Source organism: Lolium rigidum, chromosome 3 (genome assembly GCF_022539505.1).
Source record: "Lolium rigidum isolate FL_2022 chromosome 3, APGP_CSIRO_Lrig_0.1, whole genome shotgun sequence".
NCBI lineage: Eukaryota > Viridiplantae > Streptophyta > Magnoliopsida > Poales > Poaceae > Lolium > Lolium rigidum.
This window is the reverse complement of record NC_061510.1, coordinates 324,145,143-324,161,462: the sequence shown is the minus strand read 5'-3', so window position 1 is coordinate 324,161,462 and position 16,320 is coordinate 324,145,143.

Genomic DNA, 16,320 nt, shown 5'->3' with positions numbered 1-16,320 from the left:
CGATGTAATGGACACACCCAATTAAGCGTAGCATAAGATCACGTCATTAAGTTATTTGCTATAAGCTTTCGATACATAGTTACCTAGTCCTTATGACCATGAGATCATGTAAATCACTTATGCTGGAAAGGTACTTTGATTACATCAAACGCCACTGCGTAAATGGTGGTTATAAAGGTGGGATTAAGTATCCGGAAAGTATGAGTTGAGGCATATGGATCAACAGTGGGATTTGTCCATCCCGATGACGGATAGATATACTCTGGGCCCTCTCGGTGGAATGTCGTCTAATGTCTTGCAAGCATATGAATAAGTTCATAAGAGACCACATACCACGGTACGAGTAAAGAGTACTTGTCAGGAAACGAGGTTGAACAAGGTATAGAGTGATACCGGATGATCAAACCTCGGACAAGTAAAATATCGCGTGACAAATGGAATTGGTATCGTATGTGAATGGTTCATTCGATCACTAAGTCATCGTTGAATATGTGGGAGCCATTATGGATCTCCAGATCCCGCTATTGGTTATTGGTCGGAGAGAGATCTCAACCATGTCTACATAGTTCACGAACCGTAGGGTGACACACTTAAGGTTTGATGTTGTAATAGTAGAACTTGAATATGGAATGGAGTTCGAAGTATTGTTCGAAGTCTCGGATGAGATCCCGGACATCACGAGGAGTTCGGAATGGTCCGGAGAATAAGATTCATATATAGGAAGTCATATTCCAAGTTTGGAAATGATCCGGTGCATTTATGGAAGGTTCTAGAAGGTTCTAGAAAAGTCCGGAAGAAATCACTAAGGAAGGAGGAGTCCCGGAGGGACTCCACCTCCCCATGGCCGGCCAACCCTAGAGGGGAGTCCAAGGTGGACTCCACCAAGGGGCCGGCCACCCCCTTCATGGAAGGGTGGGAATCCCACTTGGGTGGGAGTCCCACCTTGGGTAGGTTTCCCTACTACATGGAAGGTTTTGGGTTCGGGTCTTATTCGAAGACTTGTAGTCCAACACTTGGGGTTCCACCTATATAATGAGGGGCATAGGGGAGGGGGCCGGCCACCACAAGCCACCAAGCTGGCCGCACCCCTTGAGGCCGGCCACCCCCTCTCCCAAACCCTAGCCGCCCCCTCTTTCCTCCACCTCTCCTGCACGCTTAGCGAAGCTCCGCCGGAGTTCTCCATCGCCACCGTCACCACGCCGTCGTGCTGCCGGAGTCAAGGAGGAGCTACTACTTCCGCTGCCCGCTGGAACGGGGAGAAGGACGTCGTCTTCATCAACACCGAACGTGTGACCGAGTACGGAGGTGCTGCCCGATCGTGGCGCCGTGATCAAGATCTTCTACGCGCTTTTGCAAGCGGCAAGTGATCGTCTACCGCAGCAACAAGAGCCTCATCTTGTAGGCTTTGGAAATCTTCAAGGGTGAGTCTCGATGATCTCCTCGTTTCTCCCGTCTTCTAGATTGCATCTTGGCTTGGATTGCGTTCTCGCGGTAGGAATTTTTTTGTTTTCTATGCAACGAATCCCTACAGTGGTATCAGAGCCAGGTTTATGCATAGATGGTTGCACGAGTAGAACACAATGGTTTTGTGGGCGTTGATGCTTTTGTTGTCTTTAGTTTGAGTACTTTGCATCTTTGTGGCATAGTGGGATGAAGCGGCTCGGGCTAACTTTACATGACCGCGTTCATGAGATTTGCTCCACGCTCGACATGCAACTTGTATTGCATAAGTGGCTTTGCGGGTGTCTGTCTCTCCTACTATAGTGAAGATTCAATTTACTCTTCTATTGACAACACTAGTATCACCGTTGTGGTTCATGTTCGTAGGTAGATTGGATCTCACTCGAAAACCCTAAACCACGTAAAATATGCAAACCAAATTAGAGAATGTCTAACTTGTTTTTGCAGGGTTTGGTGATGTGATATGGCCATAATGTGATGATGACTATGTATGAGATGATCATTATTGTATTGTGGCAACCGGCAGGAGCCTTATGGTTGTCTTTAAATTTCATGTTGAGTAGTATTTCAAAGAAGTTGTAATAGTTGCTACATGGGAGAACAATCATGAAGACGGCGCCATTGACCTTGACGCTACGCCGACGATGATGGAGATCATGCCCGTTGATGATGGAGATCATGTCCGTGCTTTGGAGATGAAGATCAAAGGCGCAAAGACAAAAGGGCCATATCATATCACATATGAACTGCATGTGATGTTAATCCTTTATGCATCTTATTTTGCTTAGATCGCGACGATAGCATTATAAGATGATCCCTCTCTCTAAAATATCAAGATAATAAAGTGTTCATCCTTAGTAGCACCGTTGCCAAGACTTGTCGTTTCGAAGCATCTCGTGATGATCGGGTGTGATAGACTCAACAAGTGCATACAACGGGTGCAAGCCAGTTTTGCACATGCGGATACTAAGGTGGCCTTGACGAGCCAAGCATGTACAGACATGGTCTCGGAACACATGATACCGAAAGGTAGAGCATGAATCATATGATTGATATGATGAACACTTTGAGTGTTCGCCATTGAAGTTACATCTTGTCTCGTGATGATCGGACTTGGTGTGGTGGATTTGGTTCATGTGATCACTAAGACAATGCGAGGGATATTGTTTTGAGTGGGAGTTCACCTAGTTTTTTAATTATATTGAATTAAAATTTGAACTCAATTTGTCATAAACATTAGTCTAAACTATTGCAAATATATGTTGTAGATATGGCGTCCCCAATCAATTTTAACCAGTTCCTAGAGAAAGAAAAGCTTAAGAGCAACGGTAGCAACTTCACCGATCGGTTCCGTCATGTGAGGATCTTCCTCAATGGCGGAAATATGCAATATGTGCTTGATGCACCGCTAGGTGACCCTCCTGCGAAACTGAAACCGATGAAGTAAAGAACGTTTACGCGACTCGGAAAACTCGGTACTCTCAAGTTCGGTGTGCCATCCTGTGCGATCCGGAAGCCGATCTTCAAAAACGTTTTGAGCACCACGATCCACATGAGTTAGTCAATGAGTTGAAAACTATCTTTGAAACTCATGCGGCCGTGGAATGCTATGAGGCATCGAAACACTTCTTCAGTTGCATGATGGAAGAAGGCAGCTCCGTTAGTGAGCACATGCTCGCCATGACCGGGCATGCGAAGAAACTCAGTGATTTGGGAATAGTGATTCCTAACCGACCGGGGATTAATCGTGTCCTTCAATCACTCGCCACCTAGTTACAAGAACTTTGTGATGAACTACAATATGCGAGAACATGAACAAAGAGTTACCTGAACTCTTCTCCATGCTAAAATCTGCTGAGATTGAGATCAAGAAAGAGCACCAAGTGTTGATGGTCAACAAGACCACCAGTTTCAAGAAACAGGGCAAGTCTAAGGGAAAATTCAAGAAGGGTGGCAAGAAAGCTGCCACGCCTCCTGTGAAACCTAAGACTGGCCCTAAGCCTGATGCTTGAGTGCTATTACTGCAAGGAGAAGGGACACCTGGAAGCGTAATTGCTCCAAGTATTTGGCGGATCCGAAGAGCGGCCTTGTCAAGAAGAAGAAAGAAGGTATATCTAATATACATGTTATAGATGTTTATCTTACTTGGTTCTCGTACTAGTACACTGGGTATTTGATACTTGGTTCGGTTGCTCATATTTGTAACTCGAAACAGGAACTAAAGAATAAACGAAGACTACTAAAGGATGAAGTGACGATGCGCGTTGGAAATGGATCCAAAGTCGATGTGATCGCTGTCGGCACACTTCCTCTACATCTACCTTCGGGATTAGTTTTAAACCTCAATAATTGTTATTTTGTACCCGCGTTGAGCATGAACATTATATCTGGATCTTGTTTAATGCAAGACGGTTATTCATTCAAGTCTGAGAATAATGGTTGTTCTATTTTTATGAATAATATCTTTTATGGTCGAGCACCCGAAAAGAATGGTTTATTTACGTTAGATCTCGATAGTAGTGATACACATATTCATAACATTGATGCTAAGCGAATTAAATTGAATGATAATTCTACTTATATGTGGCACTCGTCGTCTTGGTCATATTGGAGTGAAACGCATGAAGAAACTCCATACCGATGGATTACTTGAATCACTTGACTTTGAGTCACTTGATTGATGCGAAGCATGTCTAATGGGAAAAATGACTAAGACTCCATTCTCTCGGTATTATGGAGCGAGCTACGGACTTATTGGAAATCATACATACCGATGTGTGCGGACCAATGAGTGTAGCCTCGCGCGGTGGTTATCATTATGTTCTAACCTTCACAGATGATTTGAGTAGATATGGGTATATCTATTTAATGAAACATAAATCCGAAACTTTCGAGAAGTTTAAGGAATTCCAAAGTGAAGTAGAAAATCAACGTAACAAGAAGATTAAATTTCTATGATCTGATCGCGGAGGTGAATATCTGAGTTATGAGTTTGGCATGCATTTAAAGAAATGCGGAATACTTTCACAATTGACACCGCCAGGAACACCACAACAAAACGGTGTGTCCGAACGTCGTAATCGAACTCTCTTAGATATGGTTCGTTCTATGATGTCTCTTACTGATTTGCCGTTATCATTTTGGAGTTATGCATTAGAGACAGCCGCATTCACTTTAAATAGAGCACCATCAAAATCCGTTGAAACGACACCGTATGAATTATGGTTTAATAAGAAACCTAAGCTCGTCGTTCCTAAAAGTTTGGGGTTGCGAAGCCTATGTAAAAAAGTTACAACCGGACAAGCTAGAACCCAAAGCGGAGAAATGCGTCTTCATAGGATACCCTAAGGAAACTATAGGGTATACTTTCTATCACGAATCCGAAGGCAAGATCTTTGTTGCTAAGAACGGAACCTTTCTTGAGAAAGAATTTCTCACTAAAGAAGTGACTGGAAGAAAAGTAGAACTCGATGAGATTGAACAATCTTTGCTCGTTGATTAGAGTAGCGCAGTACCGGAAGATGTTCCTGTGCCGCCTACACCGACAACAGAGGAAGCTAATGATAATGATCATGAAACTTCAAACGAGATAACTACTGAACCTCGCAGATCGATAAGGGAACGTGCCACTCCTGATTGGTATGATCCTTGTCTAAATGTCATGATTGTGGACAACAATGATGAAGACCCTGCGACGTATGAAGAAGCGATGATGAGCCCAGATTCCAACAAATGGCAAGAAGCCATGAAATCCGAAATGTGATCCATGTATGATAACAAAGTGTGGACTTTGGTAGACTTACCTGATAGCCGCAAGGCTGTCGAGAATAAATGGATTTTCAAGAGAAAAACAGATGCTGATGGTAATATTACTTGTCTATAAAGCTCGACTTGTCGCAAAAGGTTTCCGACAAATTCAAGGTGTTGACTACGATGAGACTTTCTCACCTGTAGCGAAGCTAAAATCATGTGAGGATTTTGTTAGCAATAGCAGACATTTTTCGATTATGAGATTTGGCAGATGGATGTCAAAACGGCGTTCCTTAATGGAGACATTGAGGAAGAGTTGTATATGGTACAACCCAAAGGTTTTGTCGATCCTAAAAATGCCGACAAAGTATGCAAACTTCAGCGTTCAATTTATGGACCGAAGCAAGCATCAAGAAGTTGGAACCGACGCTTTGATAAGGTGATCAAAGACTTCGGGTTTATACGAGTGTCATGGAGAGGCTTGTATTTACAAGAAAGTGAGTGGGAGCTCTGTAGCATTCCTGATATTATATGTAGATGACATATTATTGATTGGGAATGATATAGAACTATTAAGCAGTGTAAAGGGTTATTTGAATAATAGTTTTTCAATGAAAGACCTTGGTGAAGCGTCGTATATATTAGGCATCAAGATTTATAGAGATAGATCAAGACGTCTAATAGGGCTATCACAAAGTACATACCTGGACAAGATTCTAAAGAAGTTTAGAATGGGCGAAAGTAAGAAAGGATTCTTACCTATGTTACCAGGCAAGGTCTTGAGTAAGACTCAAGGTCCGGCTACGACAGAAGAAAGAGAAAGGATGAGTCAGATCCCCTATGCTTCGGCGATGAGGCTCTATCATGTATGCCATGCTATGTACAAGACCGGATATAGCACATGTCGTTAGTTTGACTAGCGAGATATCAAAGTGATCCAGGAATGGAACACTGGACATCAATCAAGAATATCCTGAAGTACTTGAAAAGAACTAAGGATATGTTTCTTTGTTATGGAGGTGACCAAGAGCTCGTTGTAACAAGTTACACCGATGCAAGTTGGAACACCGATCCCGATGACTCTAAGTCACGGTCCGGGTACGTGTTTATATTGAATGGTGCTGCATGAAGGCTGGGCAAGCTCGAAGCAGAGTGCACGGTGGCGAAGTCATCAACGGAATCGGAGTACATAGCGGCTTCGGAGGCTTCATCAGAGCGGTATGGATGAAGAGGTTCATTGTAGAGCTCGGTGTGGTTCCTAGTGCATTGGACCCACTAGTCATTTACTGTGACAACATGGGTGCCATCGCCAATGCACAAGAACCAAGGTCACACAAGAGGCTGAAGCATATCAAGCTGCGTTATCATTCGATTCGCGAGTACATCGAAGATGGAGAAGTAAAGATTTGCAAAGTACACACTGATCTGAATGTAGCGGATCCGTTGACTAAAGCTCTCCCTAGGGCAAAGCATGACCAACACCGAATGCCATGGGTGTTAGGTACCTTACAATGTAATCTAGATTATTGACTCTAGTGCAAGTGGGAGACTATTGGAGATATGCCCAAGAGGCAATAATAAAAGTGGTTATTATATATCTTTATGTTTATGATAAATGTTTATATACCATGCTATAATTGTATTAACCGAAACATTGATACATGTGTGTTATGTAAACAAACAATGAGTCCCTAGTAAGCCTCTTAACTAGCTTGTTGATTAATAGATGATTAGTTTCATAATCATGAACATTGGATGTTATTAATAACAAGGTTATATCATTATATGAATGATGTAATGGACACACCCAATTAAGCGTAGCATAAGATCACGTCATTAAGTTATTTGCTATAAGCTTTCGATACATAGTTACCTAGTCCTTATTACCATGAGATCATGTAAATCACTTATGCTGGAAAGGTACTTTGATTACATCAAACGCCACTGCGTAAATGGGTGGTTATAAAGGTGGGATTAAGTATCCGGAAAGTATGAGTTGAGGCATATGGATCAACAGTGGGATTTGTCCATCTCGATGACGGATAGATATACTCTGGGCCCTCTCGGTGGAATGTCGTCTAATGTCTTGCAAGCATATGAATAAGTTCATAAGAGACCACATACCACGGTACGAGTAAAGAGTACTTGTCCGGAAACGAGGTTGAACAAGGTATAGAGTGATACCGATGATCAAACCTCGGACAAGTAAAATATCGCGTGACAAAGGGAATTGGTATCGTATGTGAATGGTTCATTCGATCACTAAGTCATCGTTGAATATGTGGGAGCCATTATGGATCTCCGGATCCCGCTATTGGTTATTGGTCGGAGAGAGATCTCAACCATGTCTACATAGTTCACGAACCGTAGGGTGACACACTTAAGGTTTGATGTTGTAATAGTAGAACTTGAATATGGAATGGAGTTCGAAGTATTGTTCGAAGTCTCGGATGGGATCCCGAACATCACGAGGAGTTCCGGAATGGTCCGGAGAATAAGATTCATATATAGGAAGTCATATTCCAAGTTTAGAAATGATCCGGTGCATTTATGGAAGGTTCTAGAAGGTTCTAGAAAAGTCCGGAAGAAATCACTAAGGAAGGAGGAGTCCCGGAGGGACTCCACCTCCCCATGGCCGGCCAACCCTAGAGGGGGGAGTCCAAGGTGGACTCCACCAAGGGGGCCGGCCACCCCTTCATGGAAGGGTGGGAATCCCACTTGGGTGGGAGTCCCACCTTGGATAGGTTTCCCTACTACATGGAAGGTTTTGGGTTCGGGTCTTATTCGAAGACTTGTAGTCCAACACTTGGGGTTCCACCTATATAATGAGGGGCATAGGGGAGGGGCCCGGCCACCACAAGCCACCAAGCTGGCCGCACCCCTTGAGGCCGGCCACCCCCTCTCCCAAACCCTAGCCGCCCCCTCTTTCCTCCACCTCTCTCGCACGCTTAGCGAAGCTCCGCCGGAGTTCTCCATCGCCACCGTCACCACGCCGTCGTGCTGCCGGAGTCAAGGAGGAGCTACTACTTCCGCTGCCCGCTGGAACGGGGAGAAGGACGTCGTCTTCATCAACACCGAACGTGTGACCGAGTACGGAGGTGCTGCCCGATCGTGGCGTCGTGATCAAGATCTTCTACGCGCTTTTGCAAGTGGCAAGTGATCGTCTACCGCAGCAACAAGAGCCTCATCTTGTAGGCTTTGGAAATATTCAAGGGTGAGTCTCGATGATCTCCTCGTTGCTCCCGTCTTCTAGATTGCATCTTGGCTTGGATTGCATTCTCGCGGTAGGAAATTTTTTGTTTTCTATGCAACGAATCCCTACAGTCCAGAGCTTCGACAGGAATATCAGTGGCCTCTGTGAAAAACGAAATAAGAGGGATTCATTTGCAAAGGATAGCATCCGCGAGTTAATAATCAACGAAAGAGCAGAAAGGGAATTACCAAGCAAGGCCAAGGAAGATTGACGAAGAAGATCGTCGCGTTCAATCGCCCAAGTTTCAGCGGTTAGCCTGGAAGCCTCTTCATCCTTCAACCTCTTCTTCAACTCCTCGAGCTCCCTCTTTAGGGAGTCAACTTCCTGGCGAGCTTTGGCAGCTATCTTTGTTGCGCCCTCTAGCTTCGACGAGGAAGATTTGACCTCCTCTTGTAGTCGGGCCTTGTCAGCTTCCAGGGAAGTGTATTGAGAGGCGAAAGCCTCTAAAGACGATATGACTGCTCGCAGATCCTTAGGCGATAAAGAAAAACAGGTGTCAGACGAAAAACTATTAACCAAGGTTTATTCAGGAAGAGCTTGCAGAAGAAGACTCACAGGTTTCCCTGAAGAAGGAGCTGCGGCGGTCGAAGGAGTATTCTTCCCCTTTGAAAGGGAGGAAGCAGTCGACATCTGGGCTGCGGGGGGCGCAACAGGGGCTGAAGCCTCGGAAGCTGCAAGGTTAGGCAGAACAGCGCCAGATTTGGCCTTCTTGGACGGAGGCTCGATGAGACCTTCGTCGCTGCGAAAAAGAAAAAATTGGCAAAGTCCAGAAGAGAATGTGAATGGTAAAGACGGAGTACAAATTCTGGGAAAGGAAGCAAGGACTTACAGATCGAAGAGATCATCTTCGTCGGCAAAACCGCCGGATGACCTCTTCACAGGCGAAGCTTTGGCCTCCTCCACAGCTGCATCAACAAAGGCATCATGATCAGCGTCATCATCACGCATTGACCCCGCTGTGTCGCTAATATCGTTGGTTGGGGACGAAGGATTGATAAAATCAGCTTCAAAATTCATCAGATCGTCGCAGTCATCCTTTTGAGCTTGTGTTTACTTCAGTATGACAACCTACAGGGGCAGAGGAATCTCTTCCCTCAGAAGCATCGTTCGGCAGGTCTCGCAAGTCTTCGGGAGCTATGGGGATCTGTCGAAGTAAAACAAATAAATACAATGACAGTCACATTGATCAAGGGAAATAGCGCAGTAAGAGTATGGAAAGGAAAATTTACCTCCATTGGCGGATGATTAGCGTCAAACGATGGATGGGAAGATATCAGCGGGTTTGAATCTTCCTGGCTGAAGAGAGTGAGACGCCGAACTTCATCGAGCAGTTCCTTTTCTGATAGTTCGGCGATATTTATCCTAGTCTCATCCTTGGGACCCGAATACAACCACATCGGGTGAGCCCTAACCATGATCGGCTGGATTCGACGCTTCAGAAGCACAGCGGCTACCTCTGTGCCTATCATGGTATGGCCGTCAGCTTCTTTGATCCGAAGAAATTTATCAAATAACATGTCGACTGCTGGCTTTTCGTCGGGCGAAAGGATATTCTTCCAGGATTGCTTAGGCTTGGCTTCGAGAACGTCGGAGAAGCGAGGAAGCTGGGATTCGATTGATGAAGAGTCTCTAATGTAGAACCACTTCAGTCTCCATCCTTGCACAGATTCTCTCATCGGAAAGTTGCAGTAGTTAACCTCTTTACGAGCAACAAACCCAGCTCCCCCAATGACAAAGGATCCGCCACTACTGTTGTATCTTTTCACGAAGAAAATTTTCTTCCACAACCCGAAGTGGGGCTCAATGCCCAAAAACGCTTCGCAAAGGGTGATAAAAATGGCAAGGGGAAGGATTGAGTTGGGGGTCAGCTGCCATAGTTGGATCTCGTAAATTCGGAGAAGGTGGTGAAGGAATTTGTGGGCAGGTAGTGAAAGGCCTCGGTACAAGAACGACAAGAACATCACGGTAAAACCAGCGGGAGGGTTAGGCCGTGAAATCGCACCTGGGAGAATGACATTCCCCTCGTCGGAAGAAATTAGTCCAAGGCTCCGAGCCTTCTTTTCATCACGCTTCGTGGTGGTAGACGCCGGCCAATCGCCAGGATTGGGCCCAGCCGTAGAACTTGACGGCGCTAGCGGCGCCGGAGCTGGAGGAGCAGCATCTGGAGGACCTCTCTTCGGTGGATTTCGAGAAGCTTTGGCGGTGGCACCGCTGCTTGCAGCGCTGGAGGAGATGGTGGAGTTCTTCTTCTTCACCACTGATGGATCTGGGGAGGATCTGGAAAAGCGACGGCGGCGGCGCAGCGGTTATGAGTGGAGAAGATGAAAGAAAGAGAAAGGGGATGCGAGAATGGAGTATGAAAAGGGAAAGCTTGATCTGAAAGATTATAAAGCGCAAAGAAACCTAAGGAATGAGTGGGCATGTGTCGTTATCTCCGATTCATCAAGAGGACCCTCTTTTCATCATAGATTGCAGAAATCGAGGAGACGCCTTGGTAACTGTACGCAAGCAGCGGTCATTTCTTGAAAACAGGACCACGCAGAAGTAGGATGGGCCCGTCAGGCCACGTCTTGTCAATCAAACCACAACAGTGGTTGCGTCATCAGTGACGTCATGAAGCTCGCCGAAAGCATCCGAAGGAAAAAGGAGAAGCATCGGGTGGCCAACTTGAGTCTACGCACGGATCGCAAGCATCCGCACCTAGACTCGGGGGCTACTCCCATCGGGAGCGCTTGACGCGCACCCGATAAATATGAACTCGAAGATATTCCTGTGAAGAAATATTTGAAGAAAAGCTCAGCTCGAGTCTGCACCCGGTCACAAGCGCCCGTGCCCAGACACGGGAGCTACTCCTATCGGGAGCGTTGGACGCGCACCCGATAAAACCTTTTTGCACTCCAGGATCATGCCCGGGGACTTGATTCTGTGTAGGGTAACGGTGTTTTCGGCAGTTAACCAGCAAAGCTGGGCACGTTACTCAATATCCTTTACGCGTTTAAACCTTACTGAAAAGTACAAGCCCCGATTGAAATACATCGGGTGACCTATGAAGACTTGCACATAACTTCGGCAGAAGAAGACGTTCGAGTAGCACAACTTGAGTCTACGCACGGATCGCAAGCATCCGCACCTAGACTCGGGGGCTACTCCAATCGGGAGCGCTGGACGCGCACCCGATAGAAGAAGATGATGCTGTTACAAGATGGACAAGAACAATCAAGGGAGAAGAACGTTCGATGGAGGCATGCTTTAGTCTCTACCCGAAAAATCTTCGGCTAGACACTCGGGGACTACTGACGTGGGCATTACCCTTCGGGTAACCGACATTGCCCTATCTTGTACGGCCCAACCGGAGGCCCATAAAGATACATGATGGCAAGGTGGACCATTAGGACGGTGCTGCGAAAGATTCTTTGAAGAACAAGACAAAGAGGAGCCGAACAAGGAAAGTTTAGAGCTAGGTCTTTTGTAAACCTAGTCGTACCCGGACAGATCTCTTGAGACCTGGCCTCCTATATAAAGGCCAGGAGAGGGGCTGCCGAGGGACAGAATCAATCTTAGCAACTTTAGCCAGCAGAAGTCTAGAGCTAGGTCGCCGTAGCACTTAGCCTCTCGACGAGATCACAGCCGAAACCTTCGGCACCCCATTGTAACCCGATATTTTCATAATCAAGATCAGACAGACAGGACGTAAGGGTTTTACCTCATCGAGGGCTCCGAACCTGGGTAAATCGCTCTCCCCGCTTGTTTGTTAACCAATGTCTCGTGTCAGCCTACATGATTCCATCAACCCTAAGCCCCAATCGGAGGGCATTGCCGAGGAGTACCCTCGACATATGTTATTTAAATTCCTCACATACAGTACTGTTATTACCCTACCTAAACACCTCAAAATGATCTCATATTTTATGGGTGCGTAGGTTATAAAAAGTTGTAGTAGCGGTTAAAATTTCATCTAAATCGAAGTTACAGAAAAAATGAAAAATAAAACAGTGAGCCGTAGATCATGGAATTAGGGCCGTGAAATTCCTTAGACCCGATCCGTTTCCACCCTACTTGTATCCCATATTATTCAGGCTTCCTTAGATCATGGAATTAGGGCCGTGAAATTCTTATAGAACATCCGTAAATTATTGACCCAAATCATCGTGACTGGCTCACACGAACCCGTCACATCCATGCAAGAAACCATATGCCTTCAAACCTTAGAAACACATTCCATATTCAAATTCCTCACATTTTCTAATAGTCATGCATATATTATTTGTCCACTTGCGGTTTAAAGATTTAAAGATATTAATTATTTGGCCATATTATATGAATAATGCATATATTATTTGATAATAATATTAATAAATGAATAAAAACAAAATTATTTCATATCAAATTCCTCACACTTTTCTAATAGTTATGCATATATTATTTGTCCACTTGCGGTTTAAAGATTTAAAGATATTAATTATTTGGCCATATTATATGAATAATGCATATATTATTTGATAATAATACTAATAAATGAATAAAAACAAAATTATTTCATATTCAAATTCCTCACACTTTTCTAATAGTTATGCACATATTATTTGTCCACTTGCAGTTTAAAGATTTAAAGATATTAATTATTTGGCCATATTATATGAATAATGCATATATTATTTGATAATAATATTAATAAATGAAAAAACAAAATTATTTCATATTCAAATTTCTCAAACTTTTTAATAGTTATGCATATATTATTTGTCCACTTGCGTTTTAAAGATTTAAAGATATTAATTATTAGGCCATATTATATGAATAATGCATATATTATTTGATAATAATATTAATAAATGAATATAAATAAAATTATTCCATATTCAAATTCCTCACACTTTTCTAATAGTTATGCATATATTATTTGTCCACTTGCGGTTTAAAGATTTAAAGATATTCAAATTTCTCACATTGGAATGCTATATTATTATCTTATGGTAGTATTTACAACAAGGTACAACCACATTCGCGGGAGCACAGCAGGAAAGAACCGAGAAGTTAAGCATGCTGAGGGTGAAGTAGTGTGAGAATGGGTGACCGAGCGGTAAGTGACCAAGTCTAGAATTTGAGTATAGATTAAGTGTAATTAGTGTTAACAGTGGTCCAAGTGAAAAAGTAACGAGTCAAACAAAAAGAAAAATGAAAAATGAAAATGAAAAAAAGGAAAAATATAAATGAAAATGGAAAAAGATAAATGAAAAAATAAAAATAAAACATTTTGTCCCGATTGTGCTTACGAGCCGGGACAAAGGTCCTCCAGCCAAACCTCAGCATCGTAGCCACGTGGTGGACTATATGTCCCCGCTGGTAAGCGGAACGGGACAAAATGTTGTCCCGTCTCCGTTGTCCCGGTTGACCAGCCGGGACAAAAGGCTCTAACGACCCGCGATAATAGGTCTGTTCTTCACTAGTGTTAATGCGGTTTTTGATTTTACACTAGGAGTTGGCGTGTGACTTCAAGATCTTGAAAGCTCTGCAAGTCATGTCTGGTGGTAGGCTGTTGGCAGCCCGGCCCGGACGGTCTGACCCGATCCGGCCCGGACGGTCTGACCCAACCCGAAAATTTCGGGCCGGGCTTGCATGTTGGGTCGGGTTTGGGCCTGAACTTGAAGCCCGAACGTCGGGTCGGGTCGGGCTCGGGCTTGTAGAAAACGGGATTTACGCCTAATTCGAGCCGGGCTTGCCAGGTTGGGCTAGGCTTTCTTCAATTCGGGCCAGGTTCGGACCTAGTTTGCAAGCCCGAAGGTCAGGCCGGGCCAGGCTTGGGCCTTGAAATTTAGGTTCGGCCTTTTCCAGACTCGGCCCGAAACCCGGCCCAGCCCGTGGAATGCCCAGGTGTAGTTGCTACCTCCGTCCCAATGCATGTGGTGTCCTTGTTTTCTGTGCCTTAAATTTGATCACTAATTTGATCAACAAAGCATGCACTACAGTTATAAAAGTTGTATCATTAGACATTTCTTCACGTACGAATTTAGATCCCCCAAAACATGTGCGCCATCTAAATAAGGATGGAGGGAGTATATACTTGTATGTGCGTCTACATTGCAATCGGTGTCTTATAAAAATATTCTTTTAACCTTCTATCGAGTATGAATTCATGAAAGTTAGATTCCCACATAGGTCTAGAATGGCAAGCATCCAAAATCACACCTCACCGAGAACCAACCTGAGGTTGGGTGGTTAGGAGAGTGGTTGTACCCCCAGCCCACCAGAGTTCAAATCCCAGATTTGACATCTGTGTGTCTCATAAAAGCAAAATATTCATTTAGTGAGAGTCAACGTTCCCGTCGACAGCGAGACGTCTGTGGTGACTTCGTCAATTTCAAGATCCAACCCGTCGGCTGAGTCTTTCGGAAATGCTCATACGGGTAGGGTGTGCGTGTGTGCGTTCATAGGGGTGAATATATGCGCGTGTATGTGAGCGTCTGCGTTTGTACTGTGTTTCTCAAAAAAAAAAAAAAATCACACCTCACAGGTACCAAATAGATCATATCAAAAATCGCTTTGAAGGACAAGCTAGTGCTCGGCCCAATATTCTTAGCTTTACCCGGAAAAGGAGAAATAAAAAGTTTTTTAAGAACATATCCCTCAACTTTACAAAATTTAACCAGATAGATAGGAGAAAATATTTATGAAAGTTCTAATAATATTGGTTTTATATCACCAATTCTCTATTTTTTTACTATATGCATACTTGACTAAACTCTATAAAAATTTACTTTGACTAAATAGACAACACAGCGTACAGAGAAACAAAGGGATTACGATTCAGATAGCTTTTTCTCGCCTTTGACTATAACTACGAGAAAGGGGCGACATGGGGACGTACTGAAAGGAACAGATCATCCCAAATCATCGTGATTTCGACCTCTAACCGCACAGTACCCTCTCTGGAGCTTCTTAAAAGCCGTGAAAATAACAGCACCAGGGAATGGATCATAGTCAATCGAACCGACGATCATTGCTGCAGACGGATAACGACACGAGGTGGTAAACCCAAAATTCATATACTGTAGATGATGAAGCTGGACAATTTTCTCTCCTCTGTGATCAGCCACATATTTTACTAACGTGGGCCTTGTTTGTCTTTATCGTTTGTGACCGACGTAATTTAGCAGTGGAGACGTGGAGTGCACTATTTTGCTAGTGTGAACACCAGTCGCGCCACCAGTTTAAATCTTTTGGATGCGTGTGGAGTTTCTTATTTCAATTCTGTTCATTTGTTAGTATATCACCCTAACAAATCTCAGTTGGATCGGTTCCCATCTATCGAGTAATATATTTCTCTCTATGGCTTTCTCTGTGTTAACGCGTCGGCTGTTGTGTCCTCCTGGTCCTGGAAGAGCGTACCGTGTGGTCTGGTGGAGCTTGACAAGGAGAGCAGTAGGGATGCTGAGAATCAGTTCTGATGAGCTACACCCAAAGCAACAAAGTCTGTGCTAAACTAGAGACAAGTTCAGATAGTGCGGCACTGATTGATCATGGGAACACAATTCAGTGCTAAGAGACGCTAGAGATTTTGTTTTCAAAAGCTCTTTCAGTTCATTTTTGTAACATAAACAGATGACCGATCGATTCAGAGGAAGGACGACAATGTGGTAGATGTCAAAGGCAACCAACCAAATACAGGTGCACTTTAGCTAATTTGACTAGATGCTTCTTAGGGTAGAGCGGTGCAGGTAACCAATCAACTCCTCACAAAAAAACATGGTTCGATCTAGCGACCAGAGACATGTAAGTAAAGATAAAATTACACGACCATGCATAGGTCTTCCTCCCATACACGAGAGAACTCTATGGAGAGGAACTACTCAATAATT